This window comes from Electrona antarctica, assembly GCF_951216825.1.
Source record: "Electrona antarctica genome assembly, chromosome: 4".
Classification (NCBI taxonomy): Eukaryota; Metazoa; Chordata; class Actinopteri; order Myctophiformes; family Myctophidae; genus Electrona; species Electrona antarctica.
Genome location: NC_136809.1, coordinates 54642639 through 54668867, shown reverse-complemented (window position 1 = coordinate 54668867; position 26229 = coordinate 54642639). Strand labels below are relative to the sequence as shown.

The following is a 26229-nucleotide window of genomic DNA, read 5'->3' as shown; positions in this document are numbered from 1 at the left end:
TAAGGCAAAGGGTGGTTAGCATGCAGAGGCGTGGTGTCCACGGATCATAAATTATACCTCGATTAATCGATATGATAAGAGGTTTAAGTTGGTAAACTCAAAACAAACTCATGTATCGTCAAATCGTCGGTTTTGCATGTTTCACACAATCAGACTTAGACCTTGGATGACCAGAGTATTTCAGTGTGGGCTACCTCAAAGACTCTTGCAGCGATCAGATCAGTGGCGCCAATCTGCACACTTTTGGTGTGCATGCTGCTTATCTGTTGTGGGACCCCCCTCTCGGCTTTGTGGATCTGTGTTTTTATTTGATTTGCCTCTAATCTAAAGTTCCCACTCCACGTCTCTCTAATCTCAACACACACAGATGTCTGACGACATGGCTACGGATCATGTTAACGGGAACAGGAGGAACAGGAACCGATGGAGACGTCCGAGGCCGCCGTCAGCGCCGTGGTAGCCCACTCGGAGCACTTCGAGACCTTGTTGGAGGCCGGGCTGCCCCAGAAGGTCGCTGAGAAGCTAGACGAGATCTATGTTGCAGGTAAAGGGCCATCTCTGTTTCTAACGCCATCAGCCCAGTGTAACACAACACGTACAGTAAAACCCTAATGTGAAACATGGTTCCATTTGTGCTCTCAGAGGTAATGATCACTGAGTTAAAGCTGCAATCCAGAACTTATTTTAACTCTACCACTCTGTAATTGTAGCGCAGACAAAGGGTTCCCAAACTTCACAGGTAGCAACCAACGCCCCCCAGAATGATCATATTTGATCTGGTGGTAATGTGTAATATTTGACCATTTGGTATTTAAAAAACAACGTCTTAAACGTACTAATTTCATTATTATAACTTAAGACATGTGCAGATACCCTGTATAGTGTGTGTATACACACTTATGCTGTCTGTCGATTTGTTTGCTGTGTGTGTTGACTGTTGAGTAAGAAAATAATTTGGGGGGGGGGGTTGGAACCACTGTTGTGCAGAGTATGTGAATGCAATAGGTTAACTAGCATATCTGCATGGAGGAGGGGGGATTTCTGACTTCCATTGATACATTTACACCCTTGTGTCTGGTAGGCCACCTTCTGGTTTACCTGTTGCCCTGCCTAGAGTTCTCCTGCCTAGCTTGTTAGTGTGCAATATCTCCATGACTAAAGCAGAGTTGGCATCTGGTGGTAAAAAGTTAACTATTAGAATACATGGTTTCCAATCCTAGGCAGGGCATGAAAGTTACAGATTGCAAATAGATTGGTGCAATACATTAAAGTCTGTTTGTTTAAAGCTTCTTAAAAGCACTGGGGGTTTTACTGTATTCACAGATGGCATCTGTTCTTTGAAGCTACATGTTGATCATTATCTCTCCCTGGCAGTGATTAAAACCTGCCACAGTTTTAAGGTGGTCCGTCTTTTCTAACGTTAATTATCACTATCTGGTCACTGTTGGAGCAGCATGCCATTGTCATTCATATGAATTAGTTTCACTTTAGTGAAAGGGTGGGTGTTGTCTTTAGTAGGGTTCAAGGGGGTTGGTGCAAGACCAGCTGGCATCAAGACCGGATCAGTAGAATGTCGAGAACAATAGAAGTGATTGTGTGACTGGTGCAGATGGTAGGAACTTGTTAAACGGGACTAGACTACAATGTGTACGGCTAGCTCAAAGTATGTTCAGGTGTTTAGGTTTAATGCATTCTAGGTTTGGGCTAGAGGTGCTCTCAAAATCAAACCCACATCAAACTGATTGAGTCATTTTGAGTGAAAATTGGAGCACCTCACCTCTAGTTTGGGGTCACACATCAGCTTCTGCTGTACAAACTGATTTTATTGGTAGTCAACATTATTGGCTTTTTGTGTTAATACTGCATGTACCCCACTGCTGATTGATTTTCATCAATATTCAAGTTGATCAAGAACGGCTTTATTATAATACATAACTGTCAGACAGCAGAACTGTAATAATGTAATGCAGCAGAGATGTATTCAATGGCAAATTGTGAGTCTGAATAGTATGGATATTACAAACGGTGAAACATTGACCCCCCCCCCCCCCTTTTCTTCGGCTTTATCTTGGGTACTTTTTAAAGCAGCTTGGAGATCAATTAGGATTTCAGAACAATACATTCAATAATCTTGTGACCAAAGAGATAGATTTTGACAAATGTCTTATAATTAAATTAAAGCCAATATTCAAAGCATCATCATTAGGTTATCGATCTCTCTGCCATGGTCTTGTAATGAAAGCATGTATTTGTCCCCCATTGGTCTGTAGAGTTGTGTATTTATACTTACTGTTTCACATTCTATCCCTAGGACTGGTAGCACATAGTGACCTAGATGAGAGGGCGATTGAAGCTTTGAAAGAATTCAACGAGGAGGGAGCTCTACAAGTCTTGGTCCAATTCAAAGAGAGTGACCTGTCTCACGTGCAAGTAAGTTGGTCATGGAGTTGGAGCTTGTGTTTAGGGGTGTGAAATTGGTAACAATATAAATGGTCTACTGAATGTATCAAATAACATTTTAGTAATGGGTAATGTACAGCACCGTTTAAGGTTGTTTAAAATGAATCCGTTTGGAATGTTTGTTGCGCATAACATGAAACTTGTCTCTCCTGTGTAAACATCTGAAAGGATATGGCCACAGTGTAATTAAAAATTTTGCTTATCAACACTAAACCTGTGCCCGTCAGCCTCCGGCCTACTTGGGAACGATGCAAGTTGGGAACCTAGTATGCAATACCTTTTGTCATAGCACCCGTCTCCATATATGGAGATCTGTCATAGCACCCGTTTTTACCGCCTGTCTGTGTCCATATATGGAGATCGATCTCAATCTTGCCAAAACAATATCCCACAGTATTCAATGCAACTCCATTGTTGTACGAAATGTTAGGAGTGTCTGAGCTGTACTATTGCTTTGGTCAGCATAATTTGTCATTGTGATTAACGTCAACATTATTCCAACATTATCAACTTATTTCCCCAAATTGAATGCAATGATGAATTATACTGATCAAAGCACACCAGTTTTGCCCTGGGACTTGTTTGAACCATTTTTGTACAAACAATGACTTCCAGATATCAGCTGTATTTGGTTTGGCAAGATGGATCTTGTAAGTAGGAGAAATGGTCTATATACTATACGCAGGCTTTTAACAATAAAAAAGGGAGTTCACATGTGAGCCGGATGTGATGAGCATTACCATTATTTTGTTGTGGTCAAAATTAATTGTATGGTATTTGTAAAATTATTATATATACAATTTGTTTTGTATTTATTAACGGGGTGTTGATTTTTTAATACCTATCTCATGTTTGATATCCATGCTTTCTCTTAACAGAACAAAAGTGCTTTTCTCTGTGGAGTAATGAAGACTTACAGACAGAGGGAGAAACAAGGGACCAAAGTTTCAGATTCCACCAAGGGACCAGATGAGAGTGATGGATATATTATAGACATGGACACATATATATCAATCAGTTGATATATTATAAAACAGCCAGGTGCATAGACTGCACACAAGAGGAGAGCGTAAGTTGGGACAGCTGTTTTTCTATACAATGCAATCTGTGGCAACTGGCTCACGGTAAGATCCTTTGAGATTACGCTTAGTTATTTACAACTAGGCTTGAAGAAACAGAGGGGGTAATTAAACCCCACAGGGGTCTGCGTGAACTCCTTACCCTAGATGCATCCATGGGATAACAGCTGCATGGCATATTTTAGGTCAAGCTCTGCTCTGCTCTATCTGTCTGTCCTGTCTGTCATGAATGCAACGTATCTTTGTCAAATATGCATCTAGAGTCAAGAATACAGTCTAACTATTTCATTGCAGGTGTTAAATAAGGTTCTGTATATTTTATATGGTACATTCATTCTTATTAGTATAGTTTCATCTGTTGCTAAGTTCTCATAGGAAAACCTTGCCTGACAGTCCTGGCTCACTGATTGGCCAGTAAGTAAGAATACTTCTGAGTCCCACCCTCATGAGAGGGGGGGAGTTTTAAACTTGCATTAGTATATAGACTACATGTTTTCGTTCTTATGGTGTGCTCACTCGTACTAAGCTGATTTGAATAGGCGTGTGCGTGTGACTCCAAGGGCCTTTGTTCCCGAAAACTGCCTTGTAAAACTGCATTCGTACCTCTTTCAATAAAACTTGGATACGACTTTTAAGACAAAGAGAAACTCTCCGTTTGGACTTCCTTGACACACCACACCACTGCAAACTACACAGAACCGTTATTAAATATACTTCAGATGGTGCCGATGCCCGGTTGCTGAAGGATCCCTCGTCTTGAGCTGGGTGAGTGTAAAATTATTATTACAGCTGTTTTCACGAGGGGAGCCTGGTAAATTCGATCCAGGGTCGGATCTGTGCAAATAGGCCAGTGGTGAGGTGTCTCAGAGCGCGAGAATTTATCTTTTTCTTGCTAGGCAGTGGCAACGCATTCCATTTACCATTGTTTTATTTTAACTGTAAACGCCGGGCGAGCAAAAACCTCGTCCTAAACCCTGGTTTAAATTTCATTTTTTACGACAATTAAGTTGAAACTAGTTTTTGTAATGTTCCTCCGTCAAAGTGGCGGTTCATTATAAAAACACATACCTGGCCAAACGTGCAGAAGATATGGCGTAGCCATATAGAACAATACCTTTGCTTCCTGTGGGGGAGCGTGGATTCTGATATACCTTATAGGCTAAAGCGATTTCAAACGGCACACGTTTTTCGGGGAACCGGTGGGGTTGTGGATAGTAGCATGCGAGCAGACACAGTTGCCGCAGTGCTGTTCTGCCCCGCTGGGAGTCCCGGAAGGCGCGCGCGGTTTGCGAGCGTTTTTCATGACCAAGTTCTATTTGCGTGGCCGTCCTCGTATTACATGGGGTGCACAATATTTGGACGGTTTTGTGCATTCCTGAGGGCTAGCCGAAAGTGTTTAGTAGGGAAACTGAGGCCCTACGTTATTGGGCGTATGGAATAGGAATCTGAAATTTTGGATATTAATATTAATATTTATTAATATTATTCTTCTGAGATTGTCTGGATTACGCACGGCCCAGTAAGACGAGCCGGCGGGCGTATTGCAAAACAGGGATTTTGTGACGTATATATATATACGATGCATAAGGTGCGCGCACTGCTGTGTACTTGTGTTTTCTTGCTTGCATTGCTGCTGGGGGAATGTGCCTGCATTTCTGGTGATTGTTTGGTTATGATCACTTTGTGCTGGCACTATTTCCTCCTGGCGGTGATTTGTGGAAAAACACGGGTGTACGTTTAAATGTTTTACACCTTCGTATAAGTGGGGGTGGGGGGTCTCTGCTCGACGGGGTATGGGGTCCTTTGTTTAAGAAAAGTACAGGGGCTTTTGCTGAAACATCGCGTGGGTCTGTGTGGAAGTGCGGCTTTATTCTGGGATTAGATGAGTATTTCTCTTGTATAAGGGCTAGTCTGTTTTGAGCAGCGCTACACACAGATGCGTGGGATGTGATGGCAGAGTCGTATTCCTTTGTCCTGTGGACAAGGGTCTGGACAGGTAAAGTATGGCGATGTTATGTTGTTGCTACACTTTTGCCAATGATTTGTCGTCAGCGTACTGCTTTCCACGTTTGGGCGTATTGTTTTGGGGGAGTGGGTAACCTATATGAGGAGCAAGTGTTTCCAGGAATCGGATCTTTTTTCGCTTTTTAAATGTTTCTGCATTACTAAACGTGCGTCTTACATTCGATTAGGTTACGCTTTGCTTTTCATTGTGTTTATGGTTGCTCTTCCTGTGAGGCCTGAGTGGGACGTGCAGCGTGCTGATTTATTTTTGCTGTTTGTATCATTTTGGTGACGCTCATTTGGATGTGCTCATCTTGTTGTTAATATCTCTTCGTGGCCATTTTGGTTTTCCCAGTGGCATTGCGGCTCTTTGAGTACTGGCTATCCGGCGGCCGTACTGTCTTTGTTCCCGTTCGGGAGCGTTTCTTTATTTTTTACAGTCTCCTCATACTTCCGGTGTGTGAGCGGGTTTGTTCCGGGTTGGCTAGGGGCGTGGTTTTTGTTCTTTCTGTCAGCAACTACTGCTCCCTTGTGCCGTTCCGTGCGCGTGCGTGTGCGTGCACTCCTCTCTTTCGCTCCCGTTTTCCTTGGGAAATTATGACGTTTCCTTTGGGGTGGATCAGTTTTATTTCTGATTTAATCGACGTTATTGGGGTTACGTGACCGCATGTGTTCTGGTGCTGCCATGGGTCGTTTGACTCGTTTCCTCTGTCTTTGGCTTGACAAACTAGCCTTTTGATGCGTGTATGTGTGTGCCTGGGGCTGTGGGTGTCTGTGTATGTCTGTCCGTATGGGTGATTGAATGTTTTATGGGTGGCTTATACCTGTGGTGATGCCCGGTGCTTTGGCACTGTTCTTATGATGGACAGAATCCTGTCTATCTTTCCAGAATCCTGTCTATCTTTCCTATGGCTGAGGCTGCATGTTATTGATACATGGAGAAGTTTCATGTCTCAAATGGGGGGAGGTGTCGTTAGAATTTGTATTGATTTGAGGCATTGCAATATGTCTGTATACGAAATACGAGGGTTAAAAATGGTTTTAGATTACTCTTTATGTGTGCGTTTGTGGATGTTGTCGGTCTGTGTTGGGTATTCATTGATGGAACAAAACAGTCTAGAGGCCTCTAGGATGTTCATTTTCTGGCTGGACCAGAGAACGAATTCTGTTGGGTTTTGATAATGTTATTTATTCACTTGGACGGCATGTGTATGGGCACATATTTAGACGTGGTCTGGATCTGTTTGTTTGAAAGTTGTATTTTGAATACGAAAAGATGAGTAGGCTACATTTTTGTGTCATTCTTTTCTACATATTATTTTTATTCAACCCGGCTGAAAATAATTGCTAGAATGAATATTATGATCAGACCATTTTTGAGTTGAGTGGTGCGGTCTTGAATGTGTACTGAATGGGTGTTGGGCTGTGCAACAATTTTCGCCAGCCAGGAGACATGCATAGCTCTGCACAGTAAGGATGGCTTCACCGACAAACAAAAGTTTGGTTCAGTTAGGCCAGGCAGTATAGTCTATTTTTTGATGAATTGAACAATGGTGGACCCTCTTGTAAGCTGTCCACTCACAGTTAGCGGCCTTTGGGTTGAGTTTGTGCTTGAAGGGTACTGGAATTCTGCGAACTGTTGATAAATATTTCAATCAATCAATTATCTTTAAGACTCGAACGGCTGGTTGCATTAATTGACAAGAGGCTAGCTGTGGAGTCACTGAAGATGGCCTAAGATAACAATCTGTTAAAGCTTACAATAGCTGTGAGTTCATCCTGTCATATAACAGACAGGGACCTTTTATTACTTAGGAATGCTCTCGGAATAGACCACCTGTGGTGACGTGTTGACTGAGGCAACGGAGGGTCAACACACATACACACACAAGATGGGACAGAGTACAGTGGACTGATTCCGTGTCCTTCTACCTTGTCCCATGGGTGAAGTTATACGTGTGTGTGTGAAGTGGTTATGTTTGAAGAGTTGGAAAATAGTACTACTAAACAGTGGTAGTATTTTGAATCAACTCTGTATGAGAGTGTATACAGGCAAGGGAACTTCTCATTGAAATAAGGCATAGCAATGGTAGACTTGTCTACGGTTGATCTTTTTATTTTGGTGGTGGATATGGTTTGGTACACTTTGTTTGCCAGGCCATATGAAGCTTGAGTTTGGGGTAGGCACCAGCCAGGGGTTTCAATGAGAAGGTCACACAAGCCTGAGAGTGTTTGTGGTGTGAATGATATCACGATAATTGATTGAGAATAATGTATGTGTGAGTGAATGAATGATTGAATGTACTTCATACTAGACTTACTTCAAAAAGGTTCTAGCTATGTCCGGTGAAATATTGCTAGTAGAAGCCATTCTAAGAGTGATAGTTAAATGAGCGAATACATACAGAGCTACGTGTGAGGAATTGCAATGACAATTTTAGCATGCTCTGACGGAATGTGCTTTTAGGGAAAGAGGGGGAGAGAGCTAAAATCCCTTCCTTACACCCTCAATAAATAACTTGTTTAGTTTCAGAAGGAGGGGGGATCGCTATCGCCCTGAATCAACACTATGTTTCAGGTGAAGAGAGCTTTAGGGCTATCTCCTCTCCTTTGTTTTAAAAAGACCCACTGTGAGCTGTGAGCAAATTTATTGGGGGGCTATTTACAGTAAACAGATGGCTACCCCTGTTCAAAGATCTTTACTATAGTTAGGTTTATTACATCCTTTCTGTAGTAAGATGACATTCAGCATACCAGCTGACAAATATTTTTTATATATTTTGACCACTAAATGGCATATTGTTACAATGTTTCCTTCATCTCTTTCTGAGAGATCTTTCATGTCACCTTACTGTGACATGTGGTTGAAATTTCATTTGAGGGTTACTGTGAGGGGGGTTGAGGGGCAATGTATTTCATGTGTAGGATGTACCAGTCATTTCCACAACATAGTGGGTTCTTTGTCCTTATGTTGACAAACGTCAATCTGTAATCCGTTCGTGGGCACGTCTTGTGCAAATATACAATAGTAACAACAGAGTGAGTCGTCATTTGGCGACCAGGTTATATTATCTTTGGGCCTTGTAGTTGTTCTCTTCTGTTACTGATGATTTCGGAATCAGGGGATATGACTACAACTCCCTTTAGCTCAAATGTTTGCAGGATACAGATACACATGTCTATTAAATCTGTTATTAATTATAAATACCATTTCTGTGGCTGTACTCGACAGTTTACATTTTTATAAAGTTAATCTGTTGCTAGGATGGATTGATCGTAGGTTAATTGTTTCCTTCTTCAGGTGATTAAGTAGTAACATTTTCAGTTTTTATTTCTTTCAGTTGCATGCGTGGTGGACAATACATGGGTGAGTATTGGAACGGCCTTCTCTTTGACAAAGTTTTTGTCTTAATTTTGAACAACTGGTAGGAATATTCCCAGGTGTTTGGTGTGTATACTTGAATTTATAGTGTACATTTTTTAGGAGGCCGGTCAATACTCTATTCATGATATAGCCTACCACATTTTTTGTAACACATTTTTGGCCCGTAATTATAGTTAGTCTTTTAAACCCCTACTCACGATTTTCTTTTTAAGAGTAAAACCATTTGGTAGTCCATTTGGATATACGTGAGTTTAGTGTAGGGAGTTTGCCCCATCTTTTGTTTTCGAGTTCTATTAACCTGCATGGGTGATGGTGCATGACTGTTACATGACTAGACGTTGTTCTGCCAGTTTCAACTCACAGGGTAACCTTGTCTTGAAACATTCAGTGTGTGACATGTTCTAACAATTTGTTTGGTTTGTGTTGTTTATTGTTGACTTAGTTTAAGTTTAAAGGGGGGCTATTGTGGGTACTAATACACAGTAGGATTTTTGGGAAGTCACTGCATTTGTGATTTTCCGGTTAATGACACCCTTTTCACTACACTATGTTATAGGAGGATATTTGAGTTTTATAATAGGTTAATTTGGTTTCTGTCTCTGAACACCTACATTTCGTTGCTTTTGTTTCCGCCTGTAGATACATATTTTTGTATCTATTCGTGTGAACTGTATATAGCTATACAGTTCACGGTGTACATGCTTCCTGTGATAACCGCGTTAATAACTGGTTTTCAGGTTGACCATTGTGAATCAGTGTGTTTCCTTTAGGGTTTTGACAACTAATATATGGGGTAATTTTGCATCACAGGGGGGTTATTTTTGGACAATTGTGGGTGCTTATAGTAGCGATAGAAGTGACTATAATTGTAATTCAATATTCTCTGACCTTAAGGTGTGCCCGTATACCGCTCCAGTATGAGTGGGTCACATACACACGCATGCTCCTCCCAACCAAATGGACTGATGGCCGAATTAACTTCAATTTTGGTTGAATGGGACTCTAAATGGGACTTATGGGGCCCTTCTGGCCCATGGCCACAGGATAGCGTATTTTCTCCAGTTGTCATCAATGCCTTGAACGTACGAATACAGGACTATAGACTGGTCCTGGAGCATAGGGTTAGGGCAGAACGAAGGTTGATGGATCTCTTTCTCCAAAGAGGACAGGAAATGTGTGAGGCTTATGCCCAATGTCATGTTGATGGGTCACCGGTACAGGACACCCTGTCCACATCCGTTGATGGGTCCCCAGTACAGGACACTCTGTCCACATCCCCTGATGGAGGAGCCTGCGTTTTTGATGCACGTGACTTAGATTTTTCTAGCCCCGGTCCGGATGACGCATCAACGATCGTGGTGCCACAACGACCGGACGGCGGAAGTGGTGGACTGATTCTGGGAGGGGGTCCTGAGGCCACGGACGTGTGGATGGTAAAGCAACGGAATCGTAAGGATGTTCGCCCTTCTGATGATTTCTCTCCTTCTGATGTTGTTTTCTCTCCTTTGGATGCTACAGAACCTCCGCTGACATTTGTTAGACGTGCGTACCAGGCAATGGCGGATGTCGCTGGGTGTCACCCACCCAGCGTCTGGGCCGAGTTTCTTCTGAGAGAGAAAATTGAACAAGGCCTGCCTGAGGGTGTGCAGACCGACTTGAAGACTGTGGTAGGACTGGCTGTTATGTCATCTGCCATGTATGAGGATTACATCGTTCATTATGTCCGCTTGTTTCGTGATAAGATAGTCTCCCAGCAGCGTGAGGATGAGGAGACGATAAGGCAGTTGCATAAGAGACAGTTACAATGTTTTCAACAGGAATTAGCGGCCCGTGCAGTGGACTCAGCCCCGCTGCCTCAGAACGGTCCACCAGTCGTTCAGGCACCTCTCAGGGTGGCGGGGCCACATGACGTTCCATTGCTCGACAACCATTCTGTTCTTCCTAGAGACGTCCAGCCTCGTCAGCGTTTTCGCCGTGGTCCCAAGCCGCGATACCAAGGCTGCTTCAGATGTGGTAGTTTGTCACATATGGAGCGGTATTGTGTACAGTTGCCGCCCGGCTCCTGGCAGGGACAGCCGTCGTGGGGAGCGTCATTTGGATGGCGTGGGGTGATGGCGCCCGTCCAGCCGTTGCGCACCTGTCGTGGTTGGCCTGTGCCACCACCTGACCCTCAGTAAGAGTTCCTGCGGCTCAAGTTTACCGGGCGGAGATCTGTGGACTACAACTATGACGGCTGAGGTAACGTGTGTCAGTCATTGATCGTCTATTTTTGTTTGACATTTCTGGGAAAGCTGCTGATTTTTTCTTTTGGACATTAACATTAGGGCAAGTGTTATTTTTACCGCTTGTACAAGAAAGGGAAACCCGTCCCCTTCCCTTTCATGGTGAGGTGATAAACTGGTGACTAAAAAAAAAAGAAAAAAAAAAAAGAGCTCACTTTCTATTATCTTTGTGGTTGGAGATTACATCCTTTTGTGTTCTTAAATTTTACTTTGTTATAGGTACTAAGTAGTTGTGATTTTTAGTGGGCGATGATGACGGTCTGTGATTCAATATAGGTGGTTTGTTCGGTCATGAGGGGTAGCATGTGCGTGTTGGTTATTTTCTCTGTATTTTCCTGGGGATGTTGAATTCCCAGGAAAAAGGGGGGAGTTGTATTATTTTATACTGTATACACTTTATATTATAGAGGTCAAGTCTCTTGCATTTAACATAGTCTAAATGTAATCTCTCTCTCAAAAACCATGGTTAATACACACTTTGCCATGCCAGAACAAGAGAGATTAATACAAAACAGTGGGATTAATGTCAGAGAAAGTCACACTAAATTGTTTTAGGGTTGTCAAAATAACAAAGGGAACATGCCATGATTTGCAATTGAGTTGTTGGTGCTTTGAGGGGAATTAAATTACATTGGAGGTATATAAATGAAAGTCAAAACGAGGACTAATATGTTATAACACACTTTCTTGATTTTTGCATGGAGGACTAATATTCTAACCGCATGATTTGAGAGGGACTTCTAACTTTCTTTGGAGGAAGGCTGCATGTCACCCTTTAATAGGTGGTAATAGGTGGACATGGGAGAGGGTTCCATTCTGGTCATCTACACCGGAGTGATTTCCCGCTCCAGGGGCGTGTCAACAACTGACATCTGACAGCACCAAAAAGGGGGAGTGGCAACCCGACAGCATCCAGGGGGGTGTGTCAACCGGCAGCTGCCATCACAACAGAATGCTTCTCGCCTAGCCTCTATCATCAGATCAACACAGCAGGTGACCTTCACGGCCACTGAGATAGCCGGAGAGGTGTCAACCCGACCACTATTCTGCAGCCGAGACTACAAGGATCTCCTATGTTCACACTGGAGAAAGGAGTGTTGTCCTCCTGCTGCTATGGAGAAGGGAGCGTTTTGATGCTTCTGCTGTCATGATTGACATGGCTAAAGCAATAAGCTGTCATTCAGAATCAGAGCCTTGTGATGCTCAAAGGAGATTCTGTTGTCTTCTGCCTACTACAGTCCACTTTTGCCCCCGCCCCAAACCTAAGAGATCTACGTCCCTCATCAGTCAATGCAAACTATGCCGAGTTCTGAGAATCAAGGAGGATTTTCCAAGCGTTGTTATTCTATAGGCGAAAAAATAATTGTGGGATATTTCCTACCGCGCGTTGGACGTCCGATTGAACAGTTTGTGACATGGGAAAAAAAAAAGAATCGTTGTTTTTGATTAATGTTGAAAGATGTTATGTTTTCATGTTTGTGTTTGTTGTTTTCTGTGCTGATACAGCTCAAGTAGATTTAACAAGGTACTGGTCTAGTACTGTTGTTAGAGATGTTTATTTTCGTTGTCTTTTTTCATGTTTTAAGTGTTAACTTTTCATTTACAGGGATCTGAATTTAATCAGTATAGGAATTTGATTTAGTCTAAATAGGATTTCAGTTAAAGAAGGAGTTTAATTTCTGTTTTCAGTTTCAGGTCTGTCCTACAACAGAACAAGCCCTATGCTTGTTCTGTTCTAATTTGATACAATTCAGGTAGTTAACAAAATGCTCCTGTATCTAGGGGGGCCTACATTGGGACGTGTCACGTCAAACTATGGTTTAATGATTAATTTTGCATTTTGGAAAAAAGAAAGAAATAAAAAAAAAAAAAGATTTATTTTTGGAAAAATTAATTTGGCAGGTTATGAATTCTGATCCTGTAATTGTATTGCAACAGGCGTAAAAGCCTGTTGAGGGAGGAATATGATGGATATATTATAGACATGGACACATATATATCAATCAGTTGATATATTATAAAACAGCCAGGTGCATAGACTGCACACAAGAGGAGAGCGTAAGTTGGGACAGCTGTTTTTCTATACAATGCAATCTGTGGCAACTGGCTCACGGTAAGATCCTTTGAGATTACGCTTAGTTATTTACAACTAGGCTTGAAGAAACAGAGGGGGTAATTAAACCCCACAGGGGTCTGCGTGAACTCCTTACCCTAGATGCATCCATGGGATAACAGCTGCATGGCATATTTTAGGTCAAGCTCTGCTCTGCTCTATCTGTCTGTCCTGTCTGTCATGAATGCAACGTATCTTTGTCAAATATGCATCTAGAGTCAAGAATACAGTCTAACTATTTCATTGCAGGTGTTAAATAAGGTTCTGTATATTTTATATGGTACATTCATTCTTATTAGTATAGTTTCATCTGTTGCTAAGTTCTCATAGGAAAACCTTGCCTGACAGTCCTGGCTCACTGATTGGCCAGTAAGTAAGAATACTTCTGAGTCCCACCCTCATGAGAGGGGGGGAGTTTTAAACTTGCATTAGTATATAGACTACATGTTTTCGTTCTTATGGTGTGCTCACTCGTACTAAGCTGATTTGAATAGGCGTGTGCGTGTGACTCCAAGGGCCTTTGTTCCCGAAAACTGCCTTGTAAAACTGCATTCGTACCTCTTTCAATAAAACTTGGATACGACTTTTAAGACAAAGAGAAACTCTCCGTTTGGACTTCCTTGACACACCACACCACTGCAAACTACACAGAACCGTTATTAAATATACTTCAAGAGTAAGATCAAAGAGCTCCTAGACAGAACCAACTACACACTAGATGTCACCACGGGACAGAGGAAGTATGGCGGCCCTCCACCAGAGTCTGTGCACTCGGGTGCTCAGCCCACCATCGGAACAGAGGTACCATCTTCACTTAAAACCTTTAGACTTGGTTGACCCCAAGTGCTCTATACTAGACGTTGTAATGTTTCCCTCTACACCAAATCTCTTTGCCGGAAATAGGTGATCTGCAATTAAGAAGGGTAAATGTCATTAGTTCCTCTATTTTTGACTGATTACACATTTCTCCTCAGATTTTTGTTGGCAAGATTCCTCGTGATCTGTTTGAAGATGAGCTGGTGCCCCTGTTTGAGAAGGCCGGTCCCATCTGGGACCTGAGGCTAATGATGGACCCTCTCAGTGGTTTGAACAGGGGCTACGCCTTTGTCACTTTTTGCGCAAAAGAATCTGCCCAGGAGGCTGTCAAATTGGTGAGTGTTTGTTTTACCCCAAAATAGTGAAAGCGGCACACTATCTACAAGCTTGCTGTGTTATGAAACGTGAGCTTGTAGATCTTCTATTTTTGAGTTTGGGGTAACGTGGTGACTGTGGAATGGGCTGACCCCATCGAAGACCCTGACCCTGACGTCAAAGGTAGGTCAGGCGGAAAGTCATTGGTTTTAGAACCACTGGTTTAAAGTGTCTTCTAAATCCTTTTTTTCTATGTCAGTGGTTCTCAAACTATTTCATGTCAAGGACACCCAGAATTATCTGTATTTGGCCCCCATCTGAAAATATGTAGTTCCAGGGAACAGTTAAAAACATTCGCTCTGAAAGAATATTTTATTCAAAGATTTGGGCCACAGATCTTTGGGCCACAGATCTACAAGCTCGTAGTGCGGCACCGAGTGCCGCACTATGAGCTTGTAGATCTGTTATTTTTCAATAGCCAAAGAATAACATAATCCATAAACACCAAAAGGGGTTCCCATCTTGAATGGGTTAATGTTTAAGTTGAGTTAATGAGCTGACCATTTTGTTGACTGGGTGTGAAAATGCCACCAGGTAAAACTTTGTGTGGCTGATTAAATCGCTGACTTGATTAAATCCAAGGATGCCTTATAATATGCAGCAGGAAGTACTGTGTTTAATTATTCATTTTACTGTACAATCCACAGGTCAGGGTTTTATTTGTGCGAAATCTTGCAAATGGAGTCACAGAAGAAATCCTGGAAAAGTCCTTTGGCGAGTTCGGCAAACTGGAGCGGGTGAAAAGCTGAAAGATTACGCCTTCATCCACTATGCAGATAGAGATGGTGCAGTCAAGGTACGGTTATGTAGCAGTTCAGCAACTTATTGAAAAATTAACACACTTTTGGGGAATGAAAGCGGTCATTGAATAATAAAATGGCAAATTAAAACTTGTGTGGTTAGGTATCTATTTGTTGTCCTGCACAAAGCAGGAGTAGAACTATTAATGAGGCTCTTAATCTGTGTACGTTAGAGCTGTGCCCCACTAAGAACTTTATTTGATCTTAATTGGATTCAGCAGTTAAATATTACAAATTGATTTATATTTAAAGTATAGTTAATAACTTGATCTACATCAGCACTGACACACAGCAGTCAAGTGTCTTGAAAAGGTTTAAAATCAATAAATCTGTTAACTCATATGCTAGTTGTCTGGCATAATTTCGGGAAAGACTGCTTGACTCAAATAATTGACTGGTTCTGACAAATTAAAAATCTTTGACTTTAAGGGCCCAGACCTGCTATTCATGTCTTCACTTTGCTTGAAAAACAGCCATGCAGCTTAACTTTGCACCTCTGGGATGCTTATAAAAATATTTACTTAATGTTCAATATTTCTTCTTCATAGGGGTTGGACGGGATGAATGGGAAGGAATTGGAGGGAGAGTGCGTTGAGATTGTATTTGCCAAGCCGCCTGATCAAAAAAGGAAAGAACGCAAGGCCCAGAGACAAGCAGCCAAAACCCAAATGTAAGAAAGATCCATGCACGTTTTCATATTTTTTTCCCCTTTTGTTTATTTTCTGTTAAATTCTATTTATGAATTTGCTTGTCAGTCTTAAAGGACCACTTCACAACCTATCTTCCTATATAATATAATAATAGGTCCTCACTAATAGTCATGCAAAAATGGCGCAATTTTTTTCTACTCGGTCTGTCTCATAGGATGGCTGTGGGCAGTTCAGAAACCGTCCTCCAATGACATCGATGGGGAATACAAGCTAATAGAAACTGCAGGCTTTCTAGTCCTAGCAATGTGAAAATGGAAGACTCGAAACAAGTAGCTCACACTCCCTCCCTGCTTCTGGCGAACTGGTTTTATTTTATTTTATTTTTTTGTTTGTTTTTTAAGCTGGTCGATAAGTTTTCCATAACAAAGTTTGAAGAAACAAAAGAATTAGATTGCAGTCATGTGCTGGAGCTGTCTATTTGGCTTATAGCTTTATGTATGTTTTATAGTAATTATGGTTATCATGTTTTAAGTAGCCTACAGCAGCAAAGCTTAATGTCTCCTAAACATGTATTTAAAACAAATGAATCTACAATTTGTATTGTCAAAGTAAATGCGTGTCTTGTTATTGAAGAAAAAAAAAAAGGACCTCAGCAGTCCTATTTTTTGGCTTGACCTTTTGGCTTGTATCCTTTTGCTGTTTGTCTGCTCTAATAAACATTACACGCACACGTGTACAAAAAACCTCAAATTGTGTTGCAAATTCATGTTTCGGCAAATTCTTCTCTTCAAATTTCGTCTTCAAATTTTCTAAAGGCTCCTTGTGGAAGGAAAATGGACCAAAGGTTTGCCGGCATAATGTTGGCCACATGTTACAAATGTCACCTTGCATGCCATCAAATTTCCAGTTCACCTAATATAGTTGGCATTTCAAGAGTGCTTTTATGTATGTGTAGTTACATATTCCATCCTTTGAGTTTCGCTCATCCAAAACAAATCCCCATACTTGGTGAGATTAGTTTTCACAAATTGGTATTCCAAATTAAATTGTTATGTTAGGAAAGAGAAATTAGGAGAGCCTCCATACATGTCTTTTTTTTTATTGACATTACCTACTGAAAAGCACAATTTGGTCCAGATTTAAATGAGTTTGTTTTGACCCAGAAGGATCTATCTAACTGTTGAAGGCCTGGATACTAATCTTTGCATGTTTTATCCTAAGTTTTAATTCCTGTGTAATGGTGGGAAAGTAATTGAAGTGCATGTCTTTGCTTGTTGTGCTTGTGTAAACACTTTTTTTGTTGTTGCTTTGGTAGCAGAAATGGCTGCTTTAACATCTCACTCCCCCACCCTTACCCCATGTTTAATCACTGCTCTATTATCGTCTTAAGAAAAAAGCAGCAAGGTCTTTCTTGGCCTTGTCTTTAAACTAAGGCATTGTGATGTGCATGGCGTGTGGAGTTGTAGGTCGTGGAAGTACCCGAGAATGCTTCAGTATCTTTGGCTTCTGATGTAACGCATTTAAAAAAAAAAACTTTTTATTCAACACAGGCTTTTCTCTACAGTTAATGCATCATGTTGTCTGTGGTTCTGTGCGCGTGAGAGACCAGTAGAAGTGTTTAGATGTCATTTGTCCCTTCCTGTTCTATTCTCTAACTGGCTCCTTTTGTTACCTGACTAGCAGGGAAAAGGGGGAGAGGCCGGTGCTGAAGTGTCACTATGAAGAGACTGACCAGTATATGGGGCTTACACACTGCAAAGCTGCCAATGGATTGGATGGAATGGTAAGGTCCACCTGACTGACAGCCTTGACTGAATGGTCCAATGGTATTTACAAATGACTGACAATACAGGTCATTTAAGGAGCCCAAACATAACATTAACACATTCACATGAAGATAACAAAATAGAAGAGCAAGAATAAAGTTTGAAGCTGCTTCCTTACATAGTAAAGACACTGCCCCAATCTCCCTCTGTGTCCCCTTGTCTGATACAAGACGTAAATATACGAAATTACAGCAAGCTTGACTGGACATTTTGCACTTTTGGTCTGTTTGCAGTGGCTCAGAGGAGCTTGATAAATTAATTGGTGGGGGATGTTTAATTGCATAATATGTAGCCTATTCCTCACCAACAAACCGGAGGCAGAATTCAAAGAACAATGCAGGTTTAACTATACCTACCGGTAGCCTTTGAACTGTGGGCGGTTTGGCCATAATACTATCGAGGAGACGCATGCCCACGCAGTTACGCGCACGCCGTTGGTTCATTGCTGCTGCTTCTTCTAAAATCTCTGAAGGAGTAGGATATACAGTTTCAATGTCTTGGACTTGGACGGACATATTCTGCCACCCATTATGGGCAGTTTCCACGCTGTTATTGGGATTCATTATAAGGTCTCAACGGAGAAGACCGTGGAACCCTCGCTGCTGCGCGACCAGGTTGAATGGGAAGAGCTCCGAAGTCTGACGTCACTTTCAGTAGAGGTCGTCAATCGCCAGGTTCATGTATTTGTTTATTTGCATTGAGATCCCCAAACGGCGATTTTAGGTCGCTTCATATAAGAACTGTGTTTGAAAAATAAACCGACCACCTCAGCGTTTCTGTCAGGGGAGTGGCTGTGCGTCGTTAATGATGTCCATTCATATTTGATACAGCCAGTTTCTAGAGAAAATGGAATTAATGTGACCGCAAAAGCCTTGAAACTACATATGAATGCAATGTCGCTGAGCATATACGTCACGCCCAGCTGTCAACATATTGCGTTCCTGAGATTCCTCGTTGACGTAAGCTCAGCTGGTGGTGACTCGACTCGTACTAACCACGATACATTATATATCAATAAAATAAAAATAAAAATAAACATAATTAACGTTCAGTTTCTGTTGTGCGACGGGCTGCGGGCAGAAGCAGCCTACCCGGAAATGTAGTCTCTGGGTTGTTTGGCTCGTTTCTAACGCTTATTTTGTTACTCTTTGGGTATATTTGTACATTTCCACCTTCAGTCGATGCTTCATATCCATATGAGTGAAAAGGCCGGGGTGATCGGTTTATTTTTCAAACACAGTTCTTATATGAGGCGATCTAAAATCCCCCTATGGAGAGTACAATGCTTATAAAAACACACATGAACCTTTGAGCTCACTGCCCTCTGCTGGTAGTAGAGGGCAGTGACGTCAGGACTTCGGTGCTCTATACAGGTATTCTAATCTATTATATTTAGCTATATGGAGATCCTGCATGCTAGAGTTTAGCCTACAAAGGTTCAAATTGAACCCAAATCCTTATTGTTCTGTAAATCCGAGTGCACAAATGTGGAACTGCTGAATCCATAACTTGTTCACTCTCAGATATATAGTTAGTTACATGATTTTAATGTCGATACAGACAGATATAGAAACCTTGTTTTAACCATATAGGCAATTTGCTGCAATATTGAGCCTTGAAACTTAGAAAATAATAGCCTAATTTCATCTGGTATAACCATTAAATGTGTTGCACAAAAGTTGTTTGCTTTAGCCATAAACATGCATGTGCTGCATTTGTTATGCTGTGCTGCATGTGCTGCATGCAGCCTCCTCAGATACGTCCTTCCAACCTAGTTACGCATTACAATAGAAGCTGTAAAGAAAAACATTATAGTCGACATTTTTCTATTTTGTTTTATTTATGTATTTACACACACACACTTGTATCTATTGTGATTAATATTGTCAGTTGATTTAGCCATCTATTGTAGACTGTGTACAGTACACAATGCACCAATATTGTGTACAACATACAGCACAGGATAACATTAACAATGTGCATGACATGGCCGTGTGAACTGAACTAAAATGCAAATGATCTCCCTTCTTTCACTTCCCTATAGAGAGTACGTACGTGACTCCCTTCTTTCACTTCCCTATAGAGAGTACGTACGTGAGAGTAAGTCAAATCTTGGGATGCAACCGTTCCAATTGATTTCTCTTCCTCTGACCCTGCCCTGCAGGGATTGGGAAGTTCATTGCCCTGGACTTTGCACGCCGCGGGGCCCGTGTTATCTTGGCGTGTCGCAGTGAGGCGCGCGGGAGCGCAGCACGGGAAGAGATCCGACAGCGGACGGGGAACTCTAACGTCCACCTGCGTCTGGTGGACACGTCCTCTCTGGATTCTGTCAGGGCCTTTGCTGAGAAGGTCAATGAGGAGGAGAAGGCTCTCCACATTCTGGTGAACAATGCTGGAGTATCAGGTGAGAATCGACCATTGATGGAAGATGCTGGCATATATATAGCTAGAATACTCCCAACTTTGTTTGAAATATAAGACTCAGACCCTCTATAGACTTCTTTGTAATATTTATACATTATATATATTATATATAGTTTATATATAGCCAAAAACAGGAAATCATCACAGAGGAGGTAAAAAGGGGGGAAAAGACAAAATAAATATGCCTACAGGGAAAAGGGGTGGGTGGAGGATTCAGATTTTACGGGGCCAGTTTCGAATTGCAGCCGTCCGTAGGTTTTTGAATATTTTATTAGACATCACACACATGCAAACAGCACAATGTACAGTAAAGCATCTTGTCCAAAAGGTCCTCACAGAAGAAAGACCTTGCGGTCTTGTTTCCATCCAGAACAGCAACAACAATTGATATAATAATAATAATAACAAAACAATAACAACATATTACATTTCTCTAAACATGAGACATATAGCATGTACAGGTTGGGGCCGAAGTAAATCGGAAGGGTATAATCAGGATAAGGCGGTGGGGGCGATCACCTCCTCTCCCTTTGATCTGCTGACAGGTGATTTGGAAGCCAGTGATTTGCTTGTTTTGAGGGAAGGGGGGGAAGGGCATTCCACACCTGAGTAGCAGTGCTGTGGAAGGTGAATTTTCCCATATTTGTTTTATATTTGGGTGGCACCATTTCGGGGACTGCCCATAGATCCGAAGTCCCGTTAGTCCGAACACGCGGAAAGGCTATCGAACATGCGAGCCACTGAGATCGTGTGAACAGCTGAAGGTACTAGTAATACTGATAGATTATGTGTTATGTGAAATAACTTTATACTGTACTGTATAATTCAAAGTTCTAAGCTGTTTTTATGACGCCTCTATAAAATGATATGGAGAGAAAATGAAGTGCCGTGACTCGGGAGGCGGACAATTACGCATTGCGCAAGCATGGCGTACTGATGATGAAAGATTCATGTCCCACTCACAATGTAGTATTCAAATTCTTATTCCTTCTTTAATCCAATACAATCAAATAAAAATAATTATAGCGGTTTTCCTTACTTTAGAAGATAATTGGGTACAGCCTGGCATGACCAGACTAATCACTTCTTAGATCTTAGTCTGGGACACAAACAGATTCCAACATCAAAGCAAAAAACACTCACATTGAATAGTGGGCTCTGATTGGTCACCCACAACACTAAATTGGGTATGCGTCCTAGGGTTGAGGAGTTCTGGAGGAGAGAATCTGGTGTATTCAAAAAGTATATTAATCCTCAAAAAAGCATGCATCCGTGTCATTCTGTCTTGTGCACAGTACGCACAGCACAGCGCCTTATTTTCCATTCTCAAAAAAAAAATAGTCATCCAGAATCAGCTAAGATCCTAACATCCGTCAACCAGTGGAATATCTACATAATGAGCCTATGGGTATACACTATAAAGTGCTATGTCTATACAATTACTGTATAAGTGACATAAGTTGAGCCTTTTTGCATACGCCAGTAAGGTCGTTGAGGCTAGGGCAAGTGCTATAGCAAGTGCTACGTGCTATAAGATGGAGTCTGAAGAGGTGGGTTTTCAGCCTACGACGGAAGATTGGGATTGAGTCTGCAGTTCTTTTTTTTTTTTCTAATGTTTTATCCCACGATTTTGTAACCCATTTTTCACCCCTGTGTCAATTATCTAATGTGATCCTGGGCTCTACACACCCTCCGCCAACCTAGTCCCCATATATGGTGTCCTTTACACCTGACAGGGGGGAGTTTCCCTGGTTGGATGTAGCGCGTGGAAGGAACACGTTATTCCAACCAGTTCCTTTCCCCTCCATCAGGCTCCCCGGCTGGCCAGGGGGAGGCAGTTTAGAGACCAGGATTACTGCATGTTTTTTGTGAGGGTACCTACCCTAGGGGACACGGGGAGAACATGCAAACTCCACACAGAAAGGCCCTTTCGCCAACCCCGCCTCGGGTATGGGCACTGATGACACGGAGGAGGAAACACGCCGCCAGCACCCACAGCGTCCCGAGCGGGAATCGAACCCAGGACCTTCTAGCTGTGAGGCGACAGCACTATACCAACTGTGCCACCGTGTCTGCAGTTCTGGTGACATTTATATTCAAAGCTAATATTTGATCATTATCACCCACAAGTTGTCTATGATTGTTTCCCACTGTTCCTCACGGTGTCTTGAAGGTGATCAGATAGTCAGGATAAGCACCTGCGTCGCAAAACATCACGTAGATCAAAGGCTTCAGTGTGTCGTGCAGTCGTGCAGGCCTTCGGCCAGGTCATGGGGGTTGAGAGGTGATGGCTCCAACATGTCTCCGGTCCCTTTGCATGGTTTCCCAACCAGGACACGAGCACGATAGATGTACTTGATGCCGTTGGCATCAGGTCTGGAGTAGTCATTTCGTAATGAATACCAGGATTCTTTGGCGAAATAGGTCCCTTTACCATACATAGTGGCTGAGAAAACAGAATCAAGAGGTCCCAATAGGTCCCTTTACCATACATAGTGGCTGAGAAAACAGAATCAAGAGGTCCCAATAGGTCCCTTTACCATACATAGTGGCTGAGAAAACAGAATCAAGAGGTCCCAATAGGTCCCTTTACCATACATAGTGGCTGAGAAAACAGAATCAAGAGGTCCCTTTAGAGGTCCCAATAGGTTTGTGTACGTGAAGAAAGTAATGTCCTTGAATGAGACAAACGCACACACATGCAGTCACACAGTCACGCAGACACGCAGGCACGCACGCACGCAGGCACGCACGCATGCACGCACACACACACTTGTATCTATTGTGATTAATATTGTCAGTTGATTTAGCCATCTATTGTAGACTGTGTACAGTACACAATGCACCAATATTGTGTACAACATACAGCACAGGATAACATTAACAATGTGCATGACATGGCCGTGTGAACTGAACTAAAATGCAAATGATCTCCCTTCTTTCACTTCCCTATAGAGAGTACGTACGTGACTCCCTTCTTTCACTTCCCTATAGAGAGTACGTACGTGACTCCCTTCTTTCACTTCCCTATAGAGAGTACGTACGTGAGAGTAAGTCAAATCTTGGGATGCAACCGTTCCAATTGATTTTCTCTTCCTCTGACCCTGCCCTGCAGGGATTGGGAAGTTCATTGCCCTGGACTTTGCACGCCGCGGGGCCCGTGTTATCTTGGCGTGTCGCAGTGAGGCGCGCGGGAGCGCAGCACGGGAAGAGATCCGACAGCGGACGGGGAACTCTAACGTCCACCTGCGTCTGGTGGACACGTCCTCTCTGGATTCTGTCAGGGCCTTTGCTGAGAAGGTCAATGAGGAGGAGAAGGCTCTCCACATTCTGGTGAACAATGCTGGAGTATCAGGTGAGAATCGACCTTTGATGGAAGATGCTGGCATATATATAGCTAGAATACTCCCAACTTTGTTTGAAATATAAGACTCAGACCCTCTATAGACTTCTTTGTAATATTTATACATTATATATATTATATATAGTTTATATATAGCCAAAAACAGGAAATCATCACAGAGGAGGTAAAAAGGGGGGAAAAGACAAAATAAATATGCCTACAGAGGGGAAAAGGGGTGGGTGGAGGATTCAGATTTTACGGGGCCAGTTTCGAATTGCAGCCGTCCGTAGGTTTTTGAATATTTTATTAGACATCACACACATGCAAACAGCACAATGTACAGTAAAGCATCTTGTCCAAAAGGTCCTCACAGAAGAAAGACCTTGCGGTCTTGTTTCCATCCAGAACAGCAACAACAATTGATATAATAATAATAATAACAAAACAATAACAACATATTACATTTCTCTAAACATGAGACATATAGCATGTACAGGTTGGGGCCGAAGTAAATCAGAAGGGTATAATCAGGATAAGGCGGTGGGGGCGATCACCTCCTCTCCCTTTGATCTGCTGACAGGTGATTTTTTTAGGCCTGTCTTGAAGGAAGCCAGTGATTTGCTTGTTTTGAGGGAAGGGGGGGAAGGGCATTCCACACCTGAGTAGCAGTGCTGTGGAAGGTGAATTTTCCCATATTTGTTTTATATTTGGGTGGCACCATTTCGGGGACAGCCCATAGATCCGAAGTCCCGTTAGTCCGAACACGCGGAAAGGCTATCGAACATGCGAGCCACTGAGATCGTGTGAACAGCTGAAGGTACTAGTAATACTGATAGATTATGTGTTATTTTTTATTTTTTTTAAGATATTTTTTTTGCGGCTTATGCCTTTTATTGTTTGTTTTTTTGAAAGGACAGACAGTAGGCTGACAGGAAACGGGAGAGAGATGGGGGAAGACATGCAGTAAAGGCCGTGTCGGGCTCGGGAGTCGAACCCGCGGCACACTGCGACTGGATTACCAGTCGGGTGCCCAGACGGTTACGCCACCGCCTGGGCAGATTATGTGTTATGTGAAATAACTTTATACTGTACTGTATAATTCAAAGTTCTAAGCTGTTTTTATGACGCCTCTATAAAATGATATGGAGAGAAAATAAAGTGCCGTGACTCGGGAGGCGGACAATTACGCATTGCGCAAGCATGGCGTACTGATGATGAAAGATTCATGTCCCACTCACAATGTAGTATTCAAATTCTTATTCCTTCATTAATCCAATACAATCAAATAAAAATAATTATAGCGGTTTTCCTTACTTTAGAAGATAATTGGGTACAGCCTGGCATGACCAGACTAATCACTTCTTAGATCTTAGTCTGGGACACAAACAGATTCCAACATCAATGCAAAAAACACTCACATTGAATAGTGGGCTCTGATTGGTCACCCACAACACTAAATTGGGTATGCGTCCTAGGGTTGAGGAGTTCTGGAGGAGAGAATCTGGTGTATTCAAAAAGTATATTAATCCTCAAAAAAGCATGCATCCGTGTCATTCTGTCTTGTGCACAGTACGCACAGCACAGCGCCTTATTTTCCATTCTCAAAAAAAAAATAGTCATCCAGAATCAGCTAAGATCCTAACATCCGTCAACCAGTGGAATATCTACATAATGAGCCTATGGGTATACACTATAAAGTGCTATGTCTATACAATTACTGTATAAGTGACATAAGTTGAGCCTTTTTGCATATGCCAGTAAGGTCGTTGAGGCTAGGGCAAGTGCTACGTGCTATAAGATGGAGTCTGAAGAGGTGGGTTTTCAGCCTACGACGGAAGATTGGGATTGAGTCTGCAGTTCTTTTTTTTTTTTTTTTATGTTTTTTCCCACGATTTTGTAACCCATTTTTCACCCCTGTGTCAATTATCTAATGTGATCCTGGGCTCTACACACCCTCCGCCAACCTAGTCCCCATATATGGGGGACATGGGGAGAGCAACGGACTTGAACTCATGCTTCCTTCATGCCTGAGTGTCCAAGTTGCTCCTTTACACCTGACAGGGGGGAGTTTCCCTGGTTGGACGTAGCGCGTGGAAGGAACACGTTATTCCAACCAGTTCCTTTCCCCTCCATCAGGCTCCCCGGCTGGCCAGGGGGAGGCAGTTTAGAGACCAGGATTACTGCATGTTTTTTGTGAGGGTACCTACCCTAGGGGACACGGGGAGAACATGCAAACTCCACACAGAAAGGCCCTTTCGCCAACCCCGCCTCGGGTATGGGCACTGATGACGCGGAGGAGGAAACATGCCGCCAGCACCCACAGCGCCCCGAGCGGGAATCGAACCCCGGACCTTCTAGCTGTGAGGCGACAGCACTACCAACTGTGCCACCGTGTCTGCAGTTCTGGTGACATTTATATTCAAAGCTAATATTTTATCATTATCACCCACAAGTTGTCTATGATTGTTTCCCACTGTTCCTCACGGTGTCTTGAAGGTGATCAGATAGTCAGGATAAGCACCTGCGTCGCAAAACATCACGTAGATCAAAGGCTTCAGTGTGTCGTGCAGTCGTGCAGGCCTTCGGCCAGGTCATGGGGGTTGAGAGGTGATGGCTCCAACATGTCTCCGGTCCCTTTGCATGGTTTCCCAACCAGGACACGAGCACGATAG

General features: G+C 42.5%; 1 pseudogene across 1 annotated transcript; it reads left to right on the top strand.

Moving 5' to 3' along the window:
• The first annotated feature begins 367 nt into the window (after positions 1-367).
• Positions 368-26229, top strand: LOC306921370 (annotated as a pseudogene). The gene is made up of 12 exons: positions 368-544; positions 2312-2430; positions 3339-3434; positions 13999-14124; positions 14298-14474; positions 15260-15310; positions 15863-15984; positions 17645-17747; positions 18360-18426; positions 19955-20194; positions 23330-23569; positions 26054-26229. The product of its transcript is annotated as an uncharacterized misc_RNA (transcript).